We start from the raw sequence: 23,653 nt of genomic DNA, 5'->3' as shown, positions 1-23,653 counted from the left end.
GGGCTACAGAAGAATTTTTTTAAATACCTGCTAAGTGTTATACAGAAAAAGGATTATGAGGCCACGCGCAGTGGCTCACGCCTGTAATCCCAGCACTTTGGGAGGGCGAGGTGGGCGGATCACCTGAGGTCAGGAGTTCGAGACCAGCCTGGCCAATATGGTGAAACCCCGTCTCTACTAAAGATACAAAAATTAGCTGGGTGTGGTGGCACTCACCTGTAATCCCAGCTACTTGGGAGGCTGAGGCACGAGAATCACATGAACCTGGGAGGCAGAGGTTGCAGTGAGCCGAGATGGCACCACTGCACTCAACCTGGGCAACAGAGTGAGACGCTGTCTCAAAAAAAAAAAAAAAAGAAAGAAAGAAAAAGGATTATGAGGAAGAGCAGGCTTTCAACACTGATGGGACTGGCTTGTTTTACAAGGGCACTGGCAAACAAACCTATGTAACACAAATGGCATTTCAACTGACAAAAATGTTGAGACCAGAGGCTCACAAGAACCTCACTGTGTATTGCTCCGAAAGCTATAGTAATCACTAGTTCAATGTTTGGAGTGACTTCATAGATTGTGATTGCTGCAAATGATGAGAATCAACTCTACATAGAAATAAATGTAACAGGCCGGGCGCGGTGGCTCACGCCTGTAATCCCAGCACTTTGGGAGGCCGAGGCAGGCGGATCACGAGGTCAGGAGGATCGAGACCATCCTGGCTAACACAGTGAAACCCCGTCTCTACTAAAATTACAAAAAATTAGCCAGGCGCGGTGGCAGACGCCTGTAGTCTCAGCTACTCGAGAGGCTGAGGCAAGAGAATGGCGTGAACCCGGGAGGCGGAGCTTGCAGTGAGCCGAGATCGCGCCACTGCAGTCCGGCCCGGGCGAAAGAGCGAGACTCTGTCTCAAAAAAAAAAAAAACAAGAAATAAATGTAACAAAAGAAGTGCAATACTTCTGAAAACTCTAAAACAATGTTGAACGATATTAAAACTTTAAATAAATGGAAAAATATCTCATTTTTATGGATTTGGAGACTTAATATTGTTAAGATAGCAATATTTCCTAAATTGATTCACCGATTCAACCTAATCCCTTTCAAAATCCCAGCTGCCTCTTGCGAAAATTGACAAGCTGTACATCTGTTTGACAGACCTAGTGCAATTACTGTGTGCTGCTAAGGTTCTCACTACAGATGCAAGAAAAAGGTGTCATTGTCCTTTCTGTCTGTCTTATTGTGGTAGCCAAGACTGAATAGAGGAAAATAGAGGAAAAATATGGACAGAGAAGTTTCACAGATGAGAAATAACCTTGTAAACAGTGAAAAGCCTGTTTTACTCCAAACAAGAACCCAAAATTTGAGTATACATGAGAAGTGTTGAGAAATACCTCCTACCACCCTCACCCGGTTGATTACACTTAAGTAAAAGCTTAAAGGTTAAGACAATGAAAAGCAAGCCAGTTGGGGACTGTGGGGGGAAGAAATTGACAAGCTGATCCTAAAATTCATATGGAAATTCAAGGGATCTAAAATAACCAAAGCAATCTTGGAAAAGGAGAATGAAGTAGGAAGGCTCATTTTCACAGACAGTGATCAAGGCAGTGTGAAAGGATAGACACATAAAGCCAGGCACGGTGGCTCATGCCTGTAATCCCAGCACTTTGGGAGCCCAAGGAGGGTGGATCACCTGAGGTCAGGAGTTTGAGACCAGCCTGGCCAACATGGTGAAACCCCATCTCTACTAAAAATACAAAATTAGCCAGCTGTAGCGGCATATGCCTTTGATCCCAGCTACTTGGGAGGCTGAGGCAGGAGAATTGCTTGAACCTGGGAGGCAGAGGTTGCAGAGAGCCAAGGTCATTCCATTGCACTCCAGCCTGCGCAACAAGAGCGGAAACTCCGTCTCAAAAAAAGAAAAAATAAAAAAAAAGAAAGGACAGACACATAAACCAGTAAAACAAAATAGAGAGCTCAGAAATAGAACCACACTAATATAGTCAACTGATTTTTATCAAAGATAGAAAGGCAATTCAATGAAGAAATAGTCTTTTTCAACAAATGGTGATGAACAAATTGGACATCTACATGCAAAAACAATAAACTTTGACACATATCTCACACCTTAGACAAAAATTAACTTTAAATGAATCATAGATTTAAATATAAAATACAAGCCGGGCGCGGTGGCTCATGCCTGTAATTTCAACACTTCAGGAGCCTGAGGTGGGCAGATTGCTTGAGCTCAGGAGTTCGAGACCAGCCTGGGCGACATGGCAACACCCAGCTACTTGGGAGGCTATGGTGGGAAGATCGCTTGAGCCCAGGGGGGCGGAGGTTGCAATGAGCAGAGATCGTGCCACTGCACTCCAACCTGGGTGACAGAGAGAGACCCTGTCTCAAAAAAAAAAAATTAATTAAATATGAAATAAAAGCTGTAAAACGGCTAGAAGAAAACACAGGAGAAAGTCTTTGTGACTCCTGATTTGGCAATGACTTTTTAGATACAATACCAAAAGCATAATCTATGAAAGAAAGATTTAATAAATTGGACTCTCTAGAAATTAAAAACTTTCACTTGTGAAAGACACTGTGAACAAAATGACAAGCCGCAGACTGGAAGAAAAAATGGCAAATTACGTATAAAATCTGCCTATAAAATCTTCTGCAGTAGATTTTGGTATATATGATCATACACCGAAAATAACATTCTCAGCCTCTGAACCAAATGAATGGACCCTCATCAGCCAAGGGCATTCCAAAGGAGGCCTGAAAAACTATCTCAGGCCGTGATGGGAAGAAGGGATTGGTTGAAGTGATGGCCTCGTTCTACCCTCTCTTCTTGGAATTTAGGCACAGCTGACCAGCATTAACATTAAAACAGAGCTTTTAAGCTGTCAGCTAACAAAACTGACTCTTTGTAGCAATAATACACCAAATTCCAACCTGACTCTAGTATAACATCACATGCCAGATAGCAGGCCCTGAAAGTGAAGTATTTTACCCCGAAATATATATTTTTTGGGGTTTTTTTGTTTTTGTTTTTGAGATGGAGTCTCACTCTGTCACCAGGCTGGCGTGCGGTGGCATGATCTCGGCTCACTGCAACCTCTGACTCCCTGGTTCAGGTGATTCTCCTGCCTCAGCCTCCCGAGTAGCTGGGATTACAGGCACACACCACCACACCCAGCTAATTTTTGTATTTTTATTAAAGACTGGGTTTCACCATGTTGGCCAGGATGGTCTCAATCTCCTGACCTCGTGATCCACCCGCGTCAGCATCCCAAAGTTCTGGGATTACAGGTATGAACCACTGTGCCCGTCTTCCTTGATGTATTTTTTAAATGGCCCTGCAAAACTGACTCTTATGGGGGAAATCTACATTCTGTAGAGAACCTCCTTCCCTTTCCAGATCTTTTCCTGACTCAGCAGAGATTAACTAAGAGTCCAGCACCTTTTTTTTTGAGACAAGGTCTCACTCTATCACCCAGGTTAGAGTGCAGTGGTGCAATCTCAGCTCACTGCAGCCTCGATTTCCTGGTTCTCAGGTGATCCACCTACCTCGGCCTCCCAAAGTGCTGGAATTACTTGGCCAACCACTTATCTTAATCCAGATTTCCTTTCTATTGATTCCAGGTCTTTAGATAATAACATAATTTTTTTCAACCAACTGCCAACCATAAAATCTTTGAATCCACCTATGACAAGGAACCCTTCCGTCCCCACTTCAAGTGGTCCCACCTTTCTTTTTTTTTTTCTTTTTGAGACAGAGTCTTGCTCTGTCGACTGGAGTACAATAGTGTGATCTCAGGTCACTGCAACCTCTACCTCCTGGGTTCAAGCGATTCTCCTGCCTCAGCCTCCCAAGTAGCTGGAATTACCGGTGTATCCCACTTTTCCAGACTGAACCAATGTACACCTTACATTGATTGATGTGTGCCTGTAACTTCTGTCCCCCTAAAATGTGTAGAGTCAAGCTGTAACCCAACCACCTTGGGCACATGTTCCCAGGACCTCCTGAGGCTGTGTCACCAGTCACAGTCCCTAGCCTTGGCAAAATAAACTTCTAAATTGATTGAAACTTGTCTCAGATACTTTTTGGTTTACATGATAAGGGACATATATCCAATTTATAAAGAATTCTTCAAATGCAACAATAGGAAAACAACTCAATTTTTTAAATGGACAAAATATCTGAATAGAACACTTCACCAGAGGAGATATAAGAATGACAAATAAGGACATGAAAAGATGCTGTTGGCCGGGGCGGTGGCTTACACCTGTAATCCCAGCATTTTGGGAGGCCGAGGTGGGTGGATCACCTGAGGTCAGGAGTTAGAGACCAGCCTAACCAACATCGTGAAACCCTGTCTCTACTAAATACAAAAAATTAGCTGAGCTTGGTGACGCATGCCTATAATCCCAGCTACTTGAGAGGCTGAGGCAGGAGAATCGCTTGAACCCGGGAGGCAGAGGTTACAGTGAGCCGAGATTGCACTATTGCACTACAGCCTGGGCATCAAAAGCGAAACTCCATCTCAAAAACCAAACAAAACAAAAGAAGCCAAGACTGCATCCACCCTGTGAGCACAGAGCCTCGCCCTCTCCACTCCGCCGCCCATCCACACCTGCTGCCAGCTCACCATGCATGATGATATCACTGCTCTCGTATTCGACAACGGCTCTGGCATATGCAAGGCCAGCTTTGCGAGCGATGGTGTCCCCCGGGCTGTCTTCCCCTTCATCATGGCACCAGGGCATGATGGTGGGCGTGGGTCAGCAGGACTCCTATGTGGATGAGGCCCGGAGCAAGAGAGGCATCCTGACCCTGAAGTACCCCATTGAGCATAGCATCATCACCAAGTGGGACGACATGGAGAAGATCTGACACCACACTTTGTACAACGAGCTGTGTGTGGCTCTTGAGGAGCACCCTGTGTTGCTGACTGAGGCCCCTCTGGACTCCAAGGACAACCGCGAGAAGATGACTCAGATAATGTTTGAGACCTTCAACACCCCAGCCATATAAGTGGCCATCCAGGCCGTGCTGTCCCTGTATGCCTCTGGCCATAGCTGGCATTGTGATGGACTCCGGTGATGGGGTCACCAACACTGTGCCCATCTATGAAGGGTACACCCCTCCCCTACACCATCCTGCATCTGGACCTGGCTGGCTGGAACCTGACTGACTCCCTCATGAAGATCCTCACCGAGTGTGGCTACAGCTTCACCGCCACAGTCATGCAGGAAATTGTGTGTGACATCAAGAAAAAGCTGTGCTACGTTCCCCTGGACTTTGAGCAGGAGATGGCCATGGTGGGTTCCAGCTCCTGCCTGGAGAAGAGCTACAAGCTGCCCAATGGCCAGGTCATCACCATTAGCAACAAGTGGTTCTGCTGCCCTGAGGCACTCTTCCAAACTTCCTTCGTGGGCATGGAATCCTGTGGCATCCACGAAACTACCTTCAACTCCATCATGAAGTCGGATGTGGACATCTACAAAGACCTGTATGCCAACACAGTGCTGTCTGGCAGCACCACCATGTACCCTAGCATCACCAACAGAATGCAGAAGGAGATTACCGCCCTGGCGCCCAGCGCGATGAAGATCAAGATCATTGCTCTTCCTGAGCACAGGTACTCTGTGTGGATCAGAGGCTCCAACCTGGCCTCGCTGTCCACCTTCCAGCAGATGTGGATCAGCAAGCAGGAGTACAATGAGTCTGGCCCCTCCATCGTCCACCGCAAATGCTTCTAGGTGGACTGTGACTTAGTTGCATTACACCCTTTCTTGACAAAACCTAACTTGCACTGAAAACAAGATGAGATTGGCGTGACTTTGTTTTTTTTGTGGCTGGGGTTTTCTTTTGGCTTGACTCAGGATTTAAAAACTGGAACGGTGAAGGTGACAGCAGTCAGTTGGAGCGAGCATCCCCCAAAGTTCTACAATGTGGCCGAGGACTTTGATTGTACGTTGTTCTTTTTTTTAATAGTCATTCCAAATATCATGGGATGCATTGTTACAGGAAGTCCCTTGCTCTCCTAAAAGCCACCTCACTTCTCTCTAAGGAGAATGGCCCAGTCCTCTCCCGAGTCCACACAGGGGAGGTGATAGCATTGCTTTTGTGTAAATTATGTAATACATTTTTAAAAAATCTTCGCCTTAATACTTTTTTATTTTGTTTTATTTTGAATGATCAGCCTTCGTGGCTCCCCGTTTCTTGTCCCCAACTTAAGATGTACAAAGGCTTTTGGTCTCCCTGGGAGTGCGTGGATGCAGTCAGGGCATACCTGTACACTAACTTGAGACCAGTTGAATAAAAGTGTACACCTTAAAAAAAAAAAAAGAAAAAAAAGATGCTGTCAACATTGTTTTTCTTTTAGAGAAAGGCAAAGTACAAAACATAAGATACCATTACATACACATCAGAATATTTAAGATAAGAAAGGAACTAACAATAACAAATGCTGTCAAGGATTTGAAACATCGGTACTGTCTTTCATTGCTAATGGGAATGCAAAAATGATACAACCATGTTGGAAGACAGTTTCCCAGTTTTTAATGTTCAACATAGTCTTACCATATGACCTAGTAGTCTTTCTCCTAGGTTTTCAAAACCACCTGATTTGAAAACATGTCCACACAGAAACCTGTACGTGAATGTTTATAACAGCTTTATTCATAATTATCAAAAACCAGAAGCAACCAAGATGTCCTTCAATAAGTGAATGGGTAAACAAAATGTGGCACATATGATGGAAAACTATTCAGCAAGAAAAAATGGGAAATACTATTTATCCACACAGTAGCATGGATGAATTTTTTTTTTTTTTTTTTTTTTTTTTGAGACAGTCTCACTCTGTCACCCAGCCTGGAGTGCAATGGCACCATCTCGGCTCACTGCAACCTCTGCCTCCTGGGTTCAAGTGATTCTCCCACCTCAGCCTCCTCGGTAGCTGGGATTACAGGCACCCGCCATCCTGCCCAGTTAATTTTTTGTATTTTTGTAGAGATAGGGTTTCACCATGTTGGCCAGGCTGGTCTTGAAACCCTGACCTCAGGTGATCCACCCGCCTTGGCCTCCCAAAGTGCTGGGAATACAGGTGTGAGCCACTGCGCCCGGCCTTTTTTTTTTTTTTTTTTTTTTTTTTTAATTTTGAGACAGTCTCACTCTTTCACTCAGGCTAGAGTGAAGTGGCATGATCTCGGCTCACTGCAACCTCCGCCTCCCAGGTTCAAGCAATTCTCCTGCCTCAGCCTCCCAAGTAGCTGGGATTACAGGCATGCACCACCACGCCCAGCTAATTTTTGTATTTGTAGTAGAGACAGGTTTTGCCATGTTGGCCAGTCTGGTCTTGAACTCCTGACCTCAGGTGATCCACCTGCCTTGGCCTCCCAAAGTGCTAAGATTACACATGTGAGCCACCATGCCCGGCCACATGGATAAATCTTGAGGGAATTTTGCTAAGGGGGAATAAAACAGACTAGAAATGCTGTATATTGAATAATTCCATTCACAAGACATTCTAGAAATGGCCAAACTATAGGGACGGAAAATGGATCAGTGGTTTCTAGGGACTAGGGAAAGGAGAAGTTAACTAGGGAAAGCACAGGCTGTTCTTTATTTTTATTTATTTATTTATTTTGAGATGGAGTTTCACTCTCGTTGCCCAGGCTGGAGTGCAATGGCGTGATCTCGGCTCACCGCAACCTCTCCTCCTGGATTCAAGCGATTCTCCTGTCTTAGCCTCCTGAATAGCTGGGATTCCAGGCACGTGCCACCATGCCTGCCAAATTTTGTATTTTTAGTAGATATGGGGTTTCTCTATGTTGGTCAGGCTGGTCTTGAACTCCTGACCTCAGGTGATCTGCCCACCTCGGCCTCCCAAAGTGCTGGGATTATAGGCGTGAGCCACTGTGCCCAGCTGCACAGGCTATTCTTTAGGGTGATGAAACTAACCCATATGGTACTGCAGGGATGGATATAGGACTTTAAGCATTTATCAAAACCCATAGAATCTATAGCAAAAAGGATGTATGAAAACTTAATGTATGAAATTTCAAAAAAAAAAATCAACAGGGAGGTCAAAGATAAAGGGATGCAATTAGACTGTGCCTATGCTGAATGATTTACTTCCAAAAAGTAGGGTATGGAAAGGGGGAAGGAATAAAAGTAACTTCACAGTGGGGAAATCTGGCAGCCATCACCTTAACCAAGTGATTGAAGTTAACATCACCAGTAAAGGGACAAATAAATTTTTCTGTGCCCCCTGTGTGATGCACTGAGAAGCACATGTCACTTCTATAGTAACCATAGCCAAAATGTGTAATACAAATCTAACTATGAGGAAATGTCGGAAGAAAACAAAATTGAAGGACTTTTTTTTTTTAGACGGAGTCTGTCTAAAGGCTGTCTGTCGCCAGGCTGGAGTGCAGTGGTGCGATCTTGGCTCATTACAACCTCCGCCTTCCAGGTTCAAGCTATTCTCCTGCCTCAGCCTCCTGAGTAGCTGGGACTACAGCTGTGACAGCGCCTGCCACAACGCCCAGCTAATTTTTTACGTTTTTAGTAGAGACGGGGTTTCACCGTGTTAGCCAGGATGGTCTCGATCTCCTGACCTTGTGATCTGCCCGCCTCGGCCTCCCAAAGTGCTGAGATTACAGGTGTGAGCCACTGCGCCCGGCAGTGGGCAGCTTGTAGCTCTTCTCCAGGCAGGAGCTGGAACCCACCATGGCCATCTCCTGCTCAAAGTCCAGGGGAACGTAGCACAGCTTTTTCTTGATGTCACACACAATTTCCTGCATGACTGTGGCGGTGAAGCTGTAGCCACACTCGGTGAGGATCTTCATGAGGGAGTCAGTCAGGTTCCAGCCAGCCAGGTCCAGATGCAGGATGGTGTGGGGGAGGGATGTACCCTTCATAGATGGGCACAGTGTTGGTGTCCCCATCACCGGAGTCCATCACAATGCCAGCTATGGCCAGAGGCATACAGGGACAGCACGGCCTGGATGGCCACTTATATGGCTGGGGTGTTGAAGGTCTCAAACATGATCTGAGTCATCTTCTCGCGGTTGTCCTTGGAGTCCAGAGGGGCCTCAGTCAGCAACACAGGGTGCTCCTCAAGAGCCACACACAGCTCGTTGTACAAAGTGTGGTGTCAGATCTTCTCCATGTCTATAAGATGCCAGGACAGTCTATAAGATGACCGGACTATTCAAAAAAGTCAAGATAGTGGCTGGGCGCGGTGGTTCACGTGTGTAATCCCAGCACTTTGGGAGGCTGAGTTGGGTGGATCACCTGAGGTCAGGAGTGTGAGACCAGCCTGGCCAACATGGCGAAACCTCATCTCTACTAAAAATACAAAAATTAGGCAGGCATGGTGGCAGGCGCCTGTAATCCCAGCTACTCGGGAGGCTGAGGCAGGAGAATCGCTTGAACCAGGGAGGCAGACGTTGCGGTGAGCCAAGATCGCACCATTGCACTCCAGCCTGGGCAACAAGAGCGAAATTTCGTCTCAAAAAAAAAAAAAAAATCAAGATCATGAAAGCAAAGAAAGACTGGGGAACTGTTTAAAGGAGACTAACCAGCCTGAAAACGAAATGAAATATGCAATCCTGGACTGGATCATGACTGGAAAAAAATGGTCTATAAAAAGCATCAGTTAAATTTGAATACAATCTTCAGAGTGAAACTCAGGCATCAGCACTTTTTAAAGTTCCTGGTAGATTTCCATGTGCAGCCAAATTTGAAAATCAGTAGAGTTTCTCCCCTAGTCTTCATTTAGACCTCACTACTGGCCCAATTAAACCAGGCAGTTTCTAACTTCTGCATAGTGTCTCAAAGTGTTTAGGAAGCTCTGAAGACCGAGAGATTATAAAGATGACATGCTATAAACCTAATATTGGCATGCTTTTACTGTAATTAATAAGACAAATGATTATGAAACTACATTAAAAGAATTGCAGAGGGCTTGAATGATGTAAATAATTAATCTTCCTTCCTAATTACAATGATGTTCCTTAGTCATCAATTCTGCCTTCTTAATTTCTAAAGACAAGCTTCGATTGCTAAAGTAAAAAGGCCAGCCTGGGCAACACGATGAAACCTCATCTCTACTAAAAATGCAAAAATTAGCCGGTGTGGTGGTGGGCCCCTATAATCCCAGTTACTCAGGAGGCTGAGGTGGGATAATCGCATGAACCTGGGAGGCGGAGCCTGCAAGATCGCACCACTGCTCTCCAGCCTGGGCGACAGAGTGAGACCCTGTCTCAAAAAATAAATAAATAAAAAAGTAAAAAGGGCACACAATGAAATCAACACAAGAGTTAAGAACCAAAGTAGCTTGTCTCTAGGTGTCAGATTTCAGTTGTCTTGACTGTCAGTACTAGGAGCCATTCCATGTTTTCTTTTGTTGCTGTTGTTGTTTTGTTTTGCTTTGAGATAGGATCTCACTCTGTTATCAGGCTGGAGTGCAGTGGCATGAACTTGACCCTACTTCAACCTCTGCCTCCTGGGCTCAAGCGATCCTCCCACCTCAGCCTCCCAAGTAGCTGGGACCACAGATGCATGCCACTATGCCTGGCTAATTTTTGTATCTTTTGTAGAGACAGGGATCTTGCCGTGTTATCCAGCCTGGTCTCGAACTCCCGTGCTCAAGCGATCCACCCACCTCAGCCTCCCAAAGTGCTGGGATTACAGGTGCGTGTCACTGCCCCCAGTCTCCATCTTTTCTTTCATATTTCCTCTGGGCCCAGAACACCATACTGGGCCTTTTCACCTCCTCAAAGATGTTTTTCACTATTTCCATGTGCTGAAATTGCCAAAAAATAAAAAGCAATAGCACTGCCACCACATTCATCCTCCAGCTAGGGCCCCGTCTCTCCTCACTTTCCAGGCAAACTGCTGAGCACTTTCCATTTCCTCACTCCTACTCACTCTTCAAACCATTAGAATCGGCCCTCTTGCCCAGAACTTTACCAAGTCCCCCAAAGCTTTCCTTGCTAATAAACCCAAAGGACAACTTTCCTTCTTTATTAACTGGTCCTCAGCCGTGTTTTTCACTATTGGCCATTCCAGACGCGCAGACCCAGAACAAGTTTTGAAGTCAGACAGCCCAAATTCAAATCCTGGCTTGGCCACTCACTAGCCCAGGAACCATAGCCAGTTACCTAATATCAGAGCCTCAGTTTCCTCAAGTGTTGCCTGGAGATTGTAACAATATGTACCCCTGGAACAGGTTGCCATAAGTGCTGAACACCATGTCTGGCATTTGGTAAGCACTCAATCAATTCAAAAATTTCTCTTGTCAGCAGGCATGGTGGTTCATGACTGTAATTCCAGCACTTTAAGAGTCCAAGGCAGGAGGACTGCTTAAGCCCAGAAGTTTGAGACCATCCTGGGCAACAGCAAGACCTTTTCTCTACAAAAAATTTTTTAAAAAATTAGCTGGTGTGGTAGCATGTGCCTGTAGTTCCAGCTGGGAGGCTGAGGTGGGAGGATTGCTTGAGCCCAGGAGATCGAGGCTGCAGTGATCTGCGATTGAGCTACTGCACTCCAGTCTGGGCAACAGAGTGAGATCCTGTCTCAAAATTGATCCATTCATCAACTGATGGACTTTTGTGTTGTTTTCACTTTTTGGCTACTATGAATGATGTTTCACTGTGAACACTCATGTACAAGTTTTTGTGTGGACATATGTTTTCACCACTCTTGGTTAGCCCAGCAACTGTAGCCAGTTACCTAATCTCAGTTCTACTTGGGAGTAAAATTACTAGGCCATGCAGTAACTGTGTGTTTAACATTCAGAAGAACTGCCAGATAGTTTCCCAAAGTCATAATACCAATTTACAATCCCACCAGCAATGTAAGAGAGTTCCAATTTCTCCATATTCTTCTTAACACTTACTATTATCTTTTTAAATTTTAGCCATTCCAGTATGTGTAAAGTGATATGTCATTCTGGTTGTTTTTTGTTGTTGTTGTTGAGACAAAGTCTTGCTCTATTGCCCAAGCTAGAGTGCAGTGGCACGATTTGGGCTCACTGCAACCTCCACCTCCCGGGTTCAAGCGGTGCCTCAGCCACCCAAGTAGCTGGGATTACAGGTGCGCACCACCGTGCCCAGCTAATTTTTGCATTTTTGGTAGAGACAGGGTTTCACCATGTTGGCCAGGCTGGTCTTGAACTCCTGACCTCAGGTGATCCACTCGTCTCAGCCTCCCAAAGTGCTGGGATTACAGGTGTGAGCCACTGCGCCCAGCCCTCATTCTGGTTTTGATTAGCATTTCCCTAATGAATAGTGATGTTTATTGTCTTCACATATACTTATCAGACATTTTCATACCTTCTTTGGAGAAATATCTATTCAAATACCTTGCCAATTTTTAAAATGAATTATTTGTCTTTTTATTGTTGAGTTGCAAGTGTTCTTTATATATTCTAAGTACTAGCCCCTTTTCAAATCAATGGTTTGCAATATTTCCTCCCATTCTGTGGGCTGCCTTTTTCACTTTAAGAACGTCTTTTTTTTCCCCCTCTTCAACTTTTATTTTAGATTCAGAAACAAAGCTATTTTTCCAACATATCCAACATGCTTCTGGCTCAAGGCCTTTGCACTAGCTATTCTCTCTGCCTGGGCGACCTTTCCCAGATCTTCACATAGTTCCCTCCCTCTGTCCATTCATGTCTGTCTCCCTAGGGCAGCCTTCTCTGACCACCATATTTAAAGTAGGATTCCCATGACTACCCCTTTCCTCTGCTTAGTTTTCCCTTATAACCCTTATCCCTGCCTGAAATTGTATTATCAGTTTCTCTATTACTTGTCTGTTTCCTCTATTAGAATGTAAGTTCTACAAAGACTAGAATGTTGTCTTGTTCCGTGTTCTATCTCCAACGCTTAACAAAATCCATGAGTCATGAAAGGCACTTAATAACATTTTGTAGAATGAATGAATAAATGTAAGAAGTTGGTGAGTTTCTCCAGTAAGGTTTACCGATGAAGCTATCCCAAGATGCAGATGAGAGATAGATACTGTTTTAGATAACCTGAAATGATCACCGGGGACTAGGTATAGGACCATCCACAGACACAGGTTCACTTTAACACATCTGTTTCACTAACACAAGAGTGAGGCCGGGCGTGGTGGCTCACGCCTGTAATCCCAGCACTTTGGGAGGCCAAGGTGGGTAGATCGCTTGAGGTCAGGAGTTCCAGACCAGCCTGGCCAACATGGCAAAACCCTGTCTCTACAAAAAATACAAAAATCAGCCAAGTGTGGTGGTGCATGCCTGTAGTCTCAGCCACTTGGGAGGCTGAGGCACAAGACTTGCTTGAACCTGGGAGATAGAGGTTGCAGTGAGCCAAGATCACGGCACTGTACTCCAGCCTGGGTGACAGCGCAAGACTCTGTCTCAAAAGAAAAAAAAAAAACAAGAGTAAGATATTCCATATGGGTACAATATCAGTAACAGCGGAGGCTTTCACCAGGTTCAAAGGGTGGGCCAACAATCAATCTAGGATTACTAAACCTCTCTCTGAAAGATTTTGTCATTTTGGTCTTCCTGGAGTTTGTTGGAAATTCCCTGTTTTTTGGGAAAAAAAATATTTAATTTTGATTTGTCTCAGTCTAGCAGCTTGCATCTTCTTGCCAGTTAGAGCTCATTCTGGGGTATGTGCTGTCAACTAGCTGTCACGACCTTTCTTAGCACCAAGAGAAACCTGGGTAAGATCTTTGCTTTCTGCCCTTCATCCTCCATTCCTCGAATTCTCTATTTGCAGAATTTTACCTACTCTGTAGCTGGTAAGTTTTATCTTTCCCTTCCCTTCCCATTCTTTTTTTTTTTTTTTTTTTTTTAGACGGAGTCTCACTCTGTCACCCAGGCTGGAGTGCAGTGACACAATCTCGGCTCACTGCAGCCTCTGCCACCGTGCCTTGCCTTGATGTAAGGTTTTATATTCATTTTCTAGCAGATCTATGGCTTGATGCAATAAGCAAGAATTGTATTCCAACTTCTCTGTTTTCCAGCCCTTGCCAAGCTATCAACTCAGCACTCAGTTTGGATTAGAAATGGTCTATATAGTTTTCAACTATTGTTAATGAAGATTCCTTTTGTGAGACATTCATCATCTGTTTTTTAATTTCTCAGTCTGGCCGCCTGCCACTATTTCAGCTGCACAATGCCATTACTCAAAACTTGAATTTCATTTTCTTTGTGAACAAGAGCACTTGCAATGTCTTTTGGAGATTTCTGACAACGTTTGATTAGATTACCGAACTCACTTCAGTCTTCTGCTTCCTGTTGTAAGTATTCAAGTCTCTCTCTTTTTAAAATAGGTGAGGCCAGGTTTGGTGACTCATGCCTGTAATCTCAGCACTCTGGGAGGCTGAGGCAGGCAGATTGCCTGAGCTCAAGAATTTGAGATCAGCCTGGGCAACAAGGCAAAACCCTGTCTCTACAAAAAAATAAAAAAATTAGCCAGGCATGGTGGCATGTGCCTGTAGTCCCAGCTATGCAGGAGGCTGAGGTGGGAGGATCACCTGAGTCAGGGAAGTAAAGGTTGCAGTGAACCATGATTGTGCAACTGCACTCCAGCCTGGGCAATGGGATTGAGACTCTGTCTCAAAACAAAGAAAAAATATTATCCAGGTGTGGTGCTACACACCTGTAGTCCCAGCTACTCGGGAGGCTAGGGCAGAAGGATTGCTTGAGCCCAAGGGGCTCGAAGTCAAAGTGAACTGTGATGGCATCACTGCACTCCAGCCTGGGTGACAGAGCAAGACAATCTCAAAAAAAAAAAAAAAAAAAAAATTATACTGAGGGCAGTAGCTCACGCCTGTAATCTCAGCACTTTGGGAGGCCGAGGTGGGTGGATCACTTGAGGTCAGGAGTTCGAGACCAGCCTGGCCAACATGGTGAAACCCCCATCTCTATTAAAAATACAAAAATTAGGCCAAGCACGGTGGCTCACGCCTGCAATCCCAACACTTTGGGAGGCCGAGGTGGGCGGATTACCTGAGGTTAGGAAAGTGAGACCAGCCTGGCCAACATGGTGAAACCCTGTTTGTACTAAAAATACAAAAAAATTAGCTGGGCATGGTGTCACGTTCCTGTAGTCCCAGCTACTCGGGAGGCTGAGGCAGGAGAATTGCTTGAACCGGGGAGTTGGAGGTTGCATTGAGCTGACATCGTGCCACTGCACTCCAGCCTGGAGACAGAGCGACACTCCATCTCAAAAACAAAACAAAACAAACAAACCAACAAAAAAAATACGAAAGTTAGCCAGGAGTGGTGGCGGGCACCTGTAATCCCAGCTACTTGGGAGGCTGAGGCATGAGAATCATCTGAACCTGGGAGGCGAAGTTCCTGCCACTGCACTCTAGCCTGGGTGACAGAGCAAGACTCTGCCTAAAAAAAAAAAAAAAATTAATTGACAAAGATTGTATATACTCAAGGCATACAGCATGATGGTTTGATATGTGTATAGATTTTGTAATGATTATCACAATCAAATTAACACATTCAACACTACCCTTGCTGTTCAGTAGATTCCTAGAACTTGTTCATCTTTTTTTTTATTTAGACGTGGGGTGTGAACCAAGCTCAGAAATTGTTCTTATAGCTGAAAGTTTATATCCTGTGATCAACATCTTTTCATTTCTCCTACTCCTCAGCCTTTGGCAACCATCGTTCTACTCTCTGCTTCTATGAGTTTGACTATTTTAGATTCTACAAATAAGTGAAATCATACGTTATGCGTCTTTCTGGGTCTGGCTTATTTCACTTAGCATAAGGTCTTCTGCTTTCATCAATGTTGTTGCATATTACAAGATTTTCTTCTTTTATGTGGCTTGAATGATATCCCATTGTATATATATACACCAAAATTTTCTTCGTTCATTCATCCATCCATGGACACTTAGGTTGTTTCCATATCTTGGCTATTGTGAATAATGCTGCAATTAACATGGGAATGCAGATATCTCTTTGAGATACTGATTCCATTTTCTTTGGATATATACTTGGAAGTGGGATTGTTGGATTGTATGGTAGTTCTATTTAAAAATTTTTTTCCCAATGACCTCTGAATGTTTTATCGGCCTCCTGCTCCCCAAAGGATACCCTGCTTCTGCTGGCTGAATGTCTTGGCATTTTGGTGCCATTGGTCTCAAACACCTAGGGGTTTTTTGGTGTTGTTGGTCTCAAACACCTAGGGGACCTCCTATACTGTCCACTATCCTGTGGGTGGTGGTCTTCTGGATGCTTTGGAAGGAGTTGCTGCTATCCAGGGCATCACCAGGATTGAAGCCCTCCCCGTCTTCCAGCAGGTGGTGGTAGGTGGTGATCTCAGCCTCCAGCTTGATCTTTATGTTCAGCAGAGCCTCATATTCCTCATCTTGGTGCTGCCCCTCTGCCCAGGTCTGTGCCAGCTCCAACTCCAAGTGCAGCAGAACCCTGTTGAGCTGCTCCATCTGCATGGCATAGTGGGTCTCCACCTCCCTCAGGCTGTTCTCCAACCTTCAGGTTGATCTCCAAGGACCGGAGTGTATGTCTCGGCTCCATGAGCATTATCTCAGCAGCTCTGATCTCAGCAGACTGCTTGGCGCTCTCCTCAGTCTGCTAGGACCAGTACTTGTTCAGCTCCTCTCGGTTCTTCTGAGCCAACTTGTTGTATTGGGCATGGATGTCTGCCATGATCTTGGCCAGGTCCTGAGATTTGAGGGCATCTACCTCCATGGTCAACCCAGAGCTGGCAATCTGGGCTTGGAGGCCTTTTACTTCCTCTTTGTGGGTCTTCTTCATGAAGAGCAGCTCCTCCTTGAGAGCCTCAATCTCTGTCTCCAGCTGCAGCTGAGTGGCATTGGTGTCATCAGTGGTCTTGTGGAGCCCATGGATGTCACTCTCCACAGACTGGCACATGGCCAGTTCTGTCTCACACTTGACTCTAAAGTCATCAGCAGCTATATGGGCATTGTCAATCTGCAGAATGATGCAGGCATTGTCCACAGTACTTGCGAAGATCTGAACCCTCAGGTCCTCAATGGTCTTGAAGTAATGCCCCTAGTCTCTGATCTGAGGTCCCTTCTTCTCCAGATGCTCCCAGACTTTGCTCTCCAGCCTCCATTTCTCAGTCTCCCAGGCTCCTCACTCTATCCAGGTAGGAGGCCAGACAGTCGTTCAGGCCTTGCATGGTCTCCTTCTCGTTCTGGATATCCCCTATTCCCACCAGGTCCCCCAAGCCACCCCAGAAGCTTGTGGAGTGGGACACAGAGATCTGGGAGCCTAAGCCCCCGGCACCTGCATAGACACTGGCCACGCTGCTGACCAGCTGGGCCACATAGCTGGGCAGCTGGACAGAGCCCAGGGACCAGTAGTTGGTGGAGGAGGTGGTGGAGCGAGTGGTAAAGCTCATGCTGTCTGGGGAGGAAAGCAAGAGGACAGGACTCAGGTTTTGCCTAGGACCTAATTTTTTTTTTTATTTTTATTTTATTTTTGAGCCAGAGCTTCACTCTGTTGCCCAGGCTAGAATGCAATGGCATGATCTCAGCTCACTGCAACCTCCACTTCCCAGGCTCAAGCAATCCTCCCACCTCAGCCTCCCGAGTATCTGGGACTATAGGTGTGTACCACCACACCTGGCTAATTTTTGTATTTTTTTATAGAGATGGGGTATCACTATGTTGCCAAGGCTGGTCTCAAACTCCTGGGCTCAAGCAATCCCCCTGCTTCAGCTTCCCAAAGTGCTGGGACTACAGATGCGAGCCACCACACCTGGCCCTATTTTTAAATGTTGAGAAACTTCCATACTCTTTTTCATAATGGCTGTACTGACTTACATTCCCACCAACAATATACAAGACTTCTTTTTTCTCCACACCCTTACCAAAACTTCATGTTCCTTGTCTTTTTGATAACCATTCTAACAGGTGTGAGGCAATACTTCATTGGAGTTTTGACTTGCATTTCTCTGACAATTAGTGCTGTTGAGCACTTTTTCATGTACTTTTGGCGATTTGTATGGCTTCTTTGGAAAAATCTATATTCGAGATCTTTTGCCCTTTTTAAAAATTGGGTTATTTGTGGCCAGGCACAGTGGCTCATGCCTGTAATCCCAGCACTTTGGGAGGCTGAGACAGGTAGATCACCTGAAGTCAGGAGTTTGAGACCAGTCTGGCCAACATGGTGAAACCCCGTCTCTACTAAAAATTCAAAAAATTAACCTGGCATGGTGGCAGGTGCCTGTAATCCCAGCTACTCGGGAGGCTGAGGCAGAAGAATCACTTGAACCCAGGAGGTGGAGGTTGCGGTGAGCCGAGATCTCACCATTGCACTCCAGCCTGGGCAACAGAAAGAGACTCCATCTCAAAAAAATAATGAAAATAATTTTAAAATTTTGGTTATTTTGTTTTTTGCTGGTAAGTTGTATGAGTTTCTTATTTTCTTTATATTAACCTTTTTTTTTTGAGACAGAGTCTCACTCCATTGCCCAGGCCTAAGTGAAGTCGTGTGACCTCAGCTCACTGCAACCTCCGCCTCCCAGGTTCAAGCAATTTTCCTGCCTCAGCCTCCCGAGTAGCTGGAATTACAGGCGTGCACCACCATGCCCGGATAATTTTTGTATTTTTAGTAGAGATGGGGTTTCACCATGTTGGCCAGACTGGTCTCAAACTCCTGACCTCAAGTGATCCACCCGCCTCAGCCTCCCAAAGTGTTGGGATTACAGGCGTGAGCCACCACGCCCGGCCTATATTAACTTTTTTTCAAATTTGCCCTCATTCCATAGGTTGCCTTTTCATTTTGTTGGTTGTTTCCTTTGCTATGCAGAAGCATTTTAGTTTGATGTAGTTCCATTTGTTTATTTTTACTTTTATTGCCTGAGCTTTGGTGTCACAGCCAAAAAATAGTTATAAAGACCAATGTCAAGAAACTTTTCCCCTAATATCAAGAAGCCTTTTCCTATGTTTTCTTCTGGGAGTTTTATATTTCAAGTCTTACATTTAAGTCATTTTCAGTTAATTTTTGTATATAATGTAAGGGTCCAATTTCATTTTTTTTGCATGTGACATACAGTTTTCCCAACATCACTTATTTGTTTATTTATTTATTTTTAATTTGTTTTGTTGTTGGTTTTTTTTTTTAGATGGAGTCTCACTCTGCCACCCAGGATGGAATGCAGTGGCGCTATCTTGGCTTACTGCAACACCCCTTCCAGGGTTCAAGCAATTCTCCTGCCTCAGCCTTGCAGGTAGCTGGCATGTGCCACCACGCCTGGCCAATTTTTATGTTTGTAGTAGAGACAGGTTTCACCATGTTGGCCAGGCTGGTCTCGAACTCCTGACCTCAGGTGATCTGCCCACCTCGGCCGCCAAATGTGCTGGAATTACAGGCCTGAGCCACCACGCTCGCCCTATTTATTTATTTATTTTTTTGAGACAGAGTCTCACTTTGTTGCCCAGGCTGGAGTGCAGTGGTGTGACCTCAGCTCACTGCAGCCTCTGCCTCCTGGCTTCAAGCAATTCTCCTGCCTCAGCATTCTGAGTAGCTGGGATCACAGGCGTGCACCAGCACGCCCAGCTAATTTTTGCATGTTTTAAGAAAAATGGGGTTTTGCCATGTTGGCCAGGCTGGTCTCGAACTCCTGACCTCAGGTGATCCACCCGCCTCAGCCTCTCAAAGTCCTGGGATTACAGGCATGAGACACCGCACCCAGGTTCAACGTCACTTATTGAAGAGACTTTCCTTTTTCCATGTGTATTCTTGGTACCCTTCTCAAAGATCAGTTAACCGTGTATACATAGTTTTATTTCTGGGCTCTGTCTATTGTTCCATTGGTCAATGTATCTCTTTTAATGCCAGTATCATATTATTCTGACTACTATAGCTTTATAATATAGTTTGAAATTAGGGAGTGTGATGTTTCCAGAATTCTTTTTCTTTCTCAAGTTTGCTTTGGGTATTTGGATTTTTTTTTTGTGGTTTTGTATGAATTTTATGACTGTTTTTCTATTTATTTCTGTAAAGAATAGCATTAGAATTGTGATAGGGATTAGAATTTTGATAGGGATTGAATCTGTAGATAGCTCTGTGTACTATAAACATTTTAACAATATTGATTCTTCCAATCAAAGATGAAATAGCTTTCCATTTAGTTGTTTCCTCTTCTCCTCCACCTCCTCCTTCTCCTTCTTCTTTGTAGAGACGAGGTCTCACACTATTGCCCAGGCTGTTCTTGAATTCCTGAGTTCAAGCAATCCTTCTGCTTCAGACTCCCAAAGTGCTGGGATTACAGGTGTGAGACACCATGCCCAACTCTATTTATTCTCTTTCTTTCATCAATATCTTATAGCTTTAAATGTACAGATTCTTCACCTTCCTGGTTAAATTTATTCCTAAATATTTTATTCTTTTTGGTGCTATTGTAAATGGGATCATTTTCTTAATTTCTTTTCTGGATAGTTCACTGTTAATGTATAGAACGTGTGTGGTAGGAGTAAAAGTATATAGATTTTGTATGCAATTGAAGTTAAATTGTTATCAGCTTAAATTAGAATGTTATAATCATAAGGTGTTTTCTATAAGCCCCATGATAACTATAAAGAAAAAACCTCTAATCCAAACATCATATAGTTTGGATGTTTCTCTCCTCCAAATCTCATGTTGACATTTGATCCCCAATGTTGGGAGTGTGGCTTAATGCGAGGTGTTTGGGTCATGGGGGCAGATTCCTCTTTAATAGATTAATGCCCTCTCTGGGTGGGGTGGGGAGGATAAATGTGTTGTCTCTCTGTTAGTTCCAGAGAGAGCTGGTTGTTAAAAAGAGCCTGGCACCTCCCACCTCTTCGTCACTTCCTCTCTCACTATGCGGTCTCTGCACATGCTAGCTCCCCTTCACCCTCCACCATGAGTGGAAGCAACCTTAGGCCCCCACCAGATGCCTATATTGAATCTTTCAGCCAGCAGAGCCATGCTAAATAAATCTCTCCTTTATAAATTACCCAGCTTTTTTTTTTTTGAGACGGAGTTTCACTTTTGTTGCCCAGGCTGGAGTGCAATAACTTGATCTCAGCTCACCTCAACCTCTGCCTCCCGGGTTCAAGCTAATTTTTTTGTATTTTTAGTAGAGACGGGGTTTCTCCATGTTGGTCATGCTGGTCTTGAACTCCCAACCTCAGGTGATCTGCCCACCTCAGCCTCCCAAAGTGCTGGGATTGCAGGCGTGAGACACCGCATCCGGCCTCATCCTTTCCTTTATAAATTGCCCAGCCTTTATAACAATATAAAACAGCTTAGGCTGGGCATGGTGGCTCACGCCTGTAATCCCAGCACATTGGGAGGCTGAGGCGGGCAGATCACGAGGTCAGGAGTTTGAGACCAGCCTGATCAACATGGTGAAACCCCATTTCTACTAAAAATACAAAAATTAGCCAGGCATGGTGGCATGCACCTGTAATCCCAGCTACTCAGGAGGCTGAGGCAGGAGAATGGCTTGAACCCAGGAGGCAGAGGTTGCAGTGAGCCAAGATTGTGCCACTGCACTCCAGCCTGGGTGACAGAGTGAGACTTTTTGTCTCTAAATAAATAAAACAGCCTGAGTCTGGGTGCAGTGGCTCACACCTGTAATCCCAGCACTTTGGAAGGCCAAGGCTGGTGGATCACTTGAGGCCAGGAGTTCGAGACCAGCCTGGCCAACATGGTGAAACCCCGTCTCTACTAAAAATACACAAATTAGCTGAGCGTGGTGGCACATGCTTGTAGTCCCAGCCACTTGGGAGGCTAAGACAGGAGGACCATTTGAATCTGGGAGGCAGAGGTTGCAGTGAGCTGAGATAGTGCTACTGCACTCCAGCCTGGGTGATTTAAAAAAAAAAAAAAAAAAGAAAGAAAAAGAAAAAAAAGAAAAAGAAAAAGAAAGGAATCAAAGCATACCATTACAAAAAAATTCAACAAATCACAAAGAAAGAAAGCAAGATTGAAAGAAAGAAACAACAAAGTAGTCAGTAAATAATTAACAAAATGACAACAGTAAGTCCTTACCTACCAATAAATACTTTACCTGTCAATAATTACTTTAAATGTAAATGAATTAAATTCTCCAATCAAAAGACAGAGTAGCTGAATGGATTTAAAAAAAAAAAAAGATCCAACAATGTGCTACTTACAAGAGACTCATTTTAGCATTAAGGGGACACACAGACTGAAAGTGAAGGGATGGAAAAAGATACTTCATGCAAACATAACCAGGGGAGAGAAAGGGTGGCTATACTTACATCAGACAAAACAATCTTTCAGCTCCCTCTCTCTCCTTCTGCTCCTCCTCCCTCGTCCCTCTATGAAAAAAAGAAAAAGAAAGAAAGAAAAAAGAAAAAAATAGACTTTCACTCAGTCTGTCATGAGAAACAAAGAAGGTTAATATATGATAAAACGGTCAATTAATAGAGGATATAACAATTGTAAATATACATGCACCCAACATTGGAGCACCTAAATATACAAAGCAAATATTAACAAAACTGAAGAGAGAAACAGACAGCAATACAATAATAAAGAACTTCAGTACCCCACTTTCAACAATGGAATTATCCAGACAGAAAAATCAGTAAGGAAACAGAAGACTTGTATAATGCTATAGACCAAATGAACCTAACATCTGTTCATATATACAACATGCCATCCAATAGCAATGGAATACACATTCTTTTCAAGCACACATGGAACATTCTTCCAGATAGATCATGTTTTGGGCCACAGAACAAGTCTTAACAAATTTAAGAATATTAAAATCATCTAAAGTATTTTTTCTGACCATAATAGCATAAAACTAGAAATCAATAACTGAAAGAATTTTAAAAAATTAATATGTAGAAATTAAATTACATACTCCTGAACAAATCAAAAGTGAAATCAAAAAGTATCTTGAGACAAACAAAAATGGAACGCAACATGCAAAACTCATGAGACACAGCAAACACACAGGTAAGGGGGAAGTGGATGGCAATAAATGCCTACTTTAAGAAAAACGAAAGATCTCAAACAACCTAACTTCACATCTCAAGGAACTAGAAAAAGAAGAACAAACTAAGCCCAAAGTTAACAGAAAGGAGAAAATAAAATTTAGAGCAGAAGTATTTAAGTATTTTAAATCCAAGGTCTTAACCTTGGACCTGTTTTGACCCTTTTGAATTCAGGCTTTGTCTCTTGACTTAAATTAACTTCATTAAAGTATGTTTCATTCCTGAAAGTTTCGCAAAAGCCCTTGTAAAAACTAGTGATATTTCCACTGAGTTCTTGTTTTCCAATAATTTTTCCTGTTTCTTTTCATTCCTGTTTTTCATTGTGGCCTAAAATAACAAGGGAATTTACCACTGGCATTTGATTTGTTCCTTCAAGCCGTTTGATTATATCTTTAATCCCTCAAAGAGATTCTTATGATTCTTATTTGTATCCTGGATTTCACAAAAGATTTCTTTGTATCTTTGATGATCTCTGATAATCTGACAACTTTCTAAGACTCTTTTTTGAGACAAGGTCTCACTCTGTCACCCAGGCTGGAGTGCAGTGGCTCAATCGTGGCTCATGGCAGCCTCAGCATTCACAGGCACAGGTGATCCTCCCACCTCAGCCACCCAAGTAGCTGGGACTGCAGGCACACACCACCACACCCAG

General features: G+C 44.1%; 2 pseudogenes; one reads left to right on the top strand and one right to left on the bottom strand.

The window, feature by feature from the left end:
- Positions 1 to 4,637: 4,637 nt before the first annotated feature.
- On the top strand, positions 4,638 to 5,820 carry LOC129036345 (actin, cytoplasmic 1-like; annotated as a pseudogene).
- Positions 5,821 to 16,191: 10,371 nt separating this feature from the next.
- Positions 16,192 to 17,402, bottom strand: LOC129036205 (keratin, type I cytoskeletal 18-like; annotated as a pseudogene).
- Positions 17,403 to 23,653: the final 6,251 nt, after the last annotated feature.

This window comes from Pongo pygmaeus, chromosome 4 (assembly GCF_028885625.2).
Source record: "Pongo pygmaeus isolate AG05252 chromosome 4, NHGRI_mPonPyg2-v2.0_pri, whole genome shotgun sequence".
Taxonomy (NCBI): Eukaryota; Metazoa; Chordata; class Mammalia; order Primates; family Hominidae; genus Pongo; species Pongo pygmaeus.
Note: the sequence above shows the minus strand (reverse complement) of the source record. Positions and strands in the feature narration are given on the sequence as shown.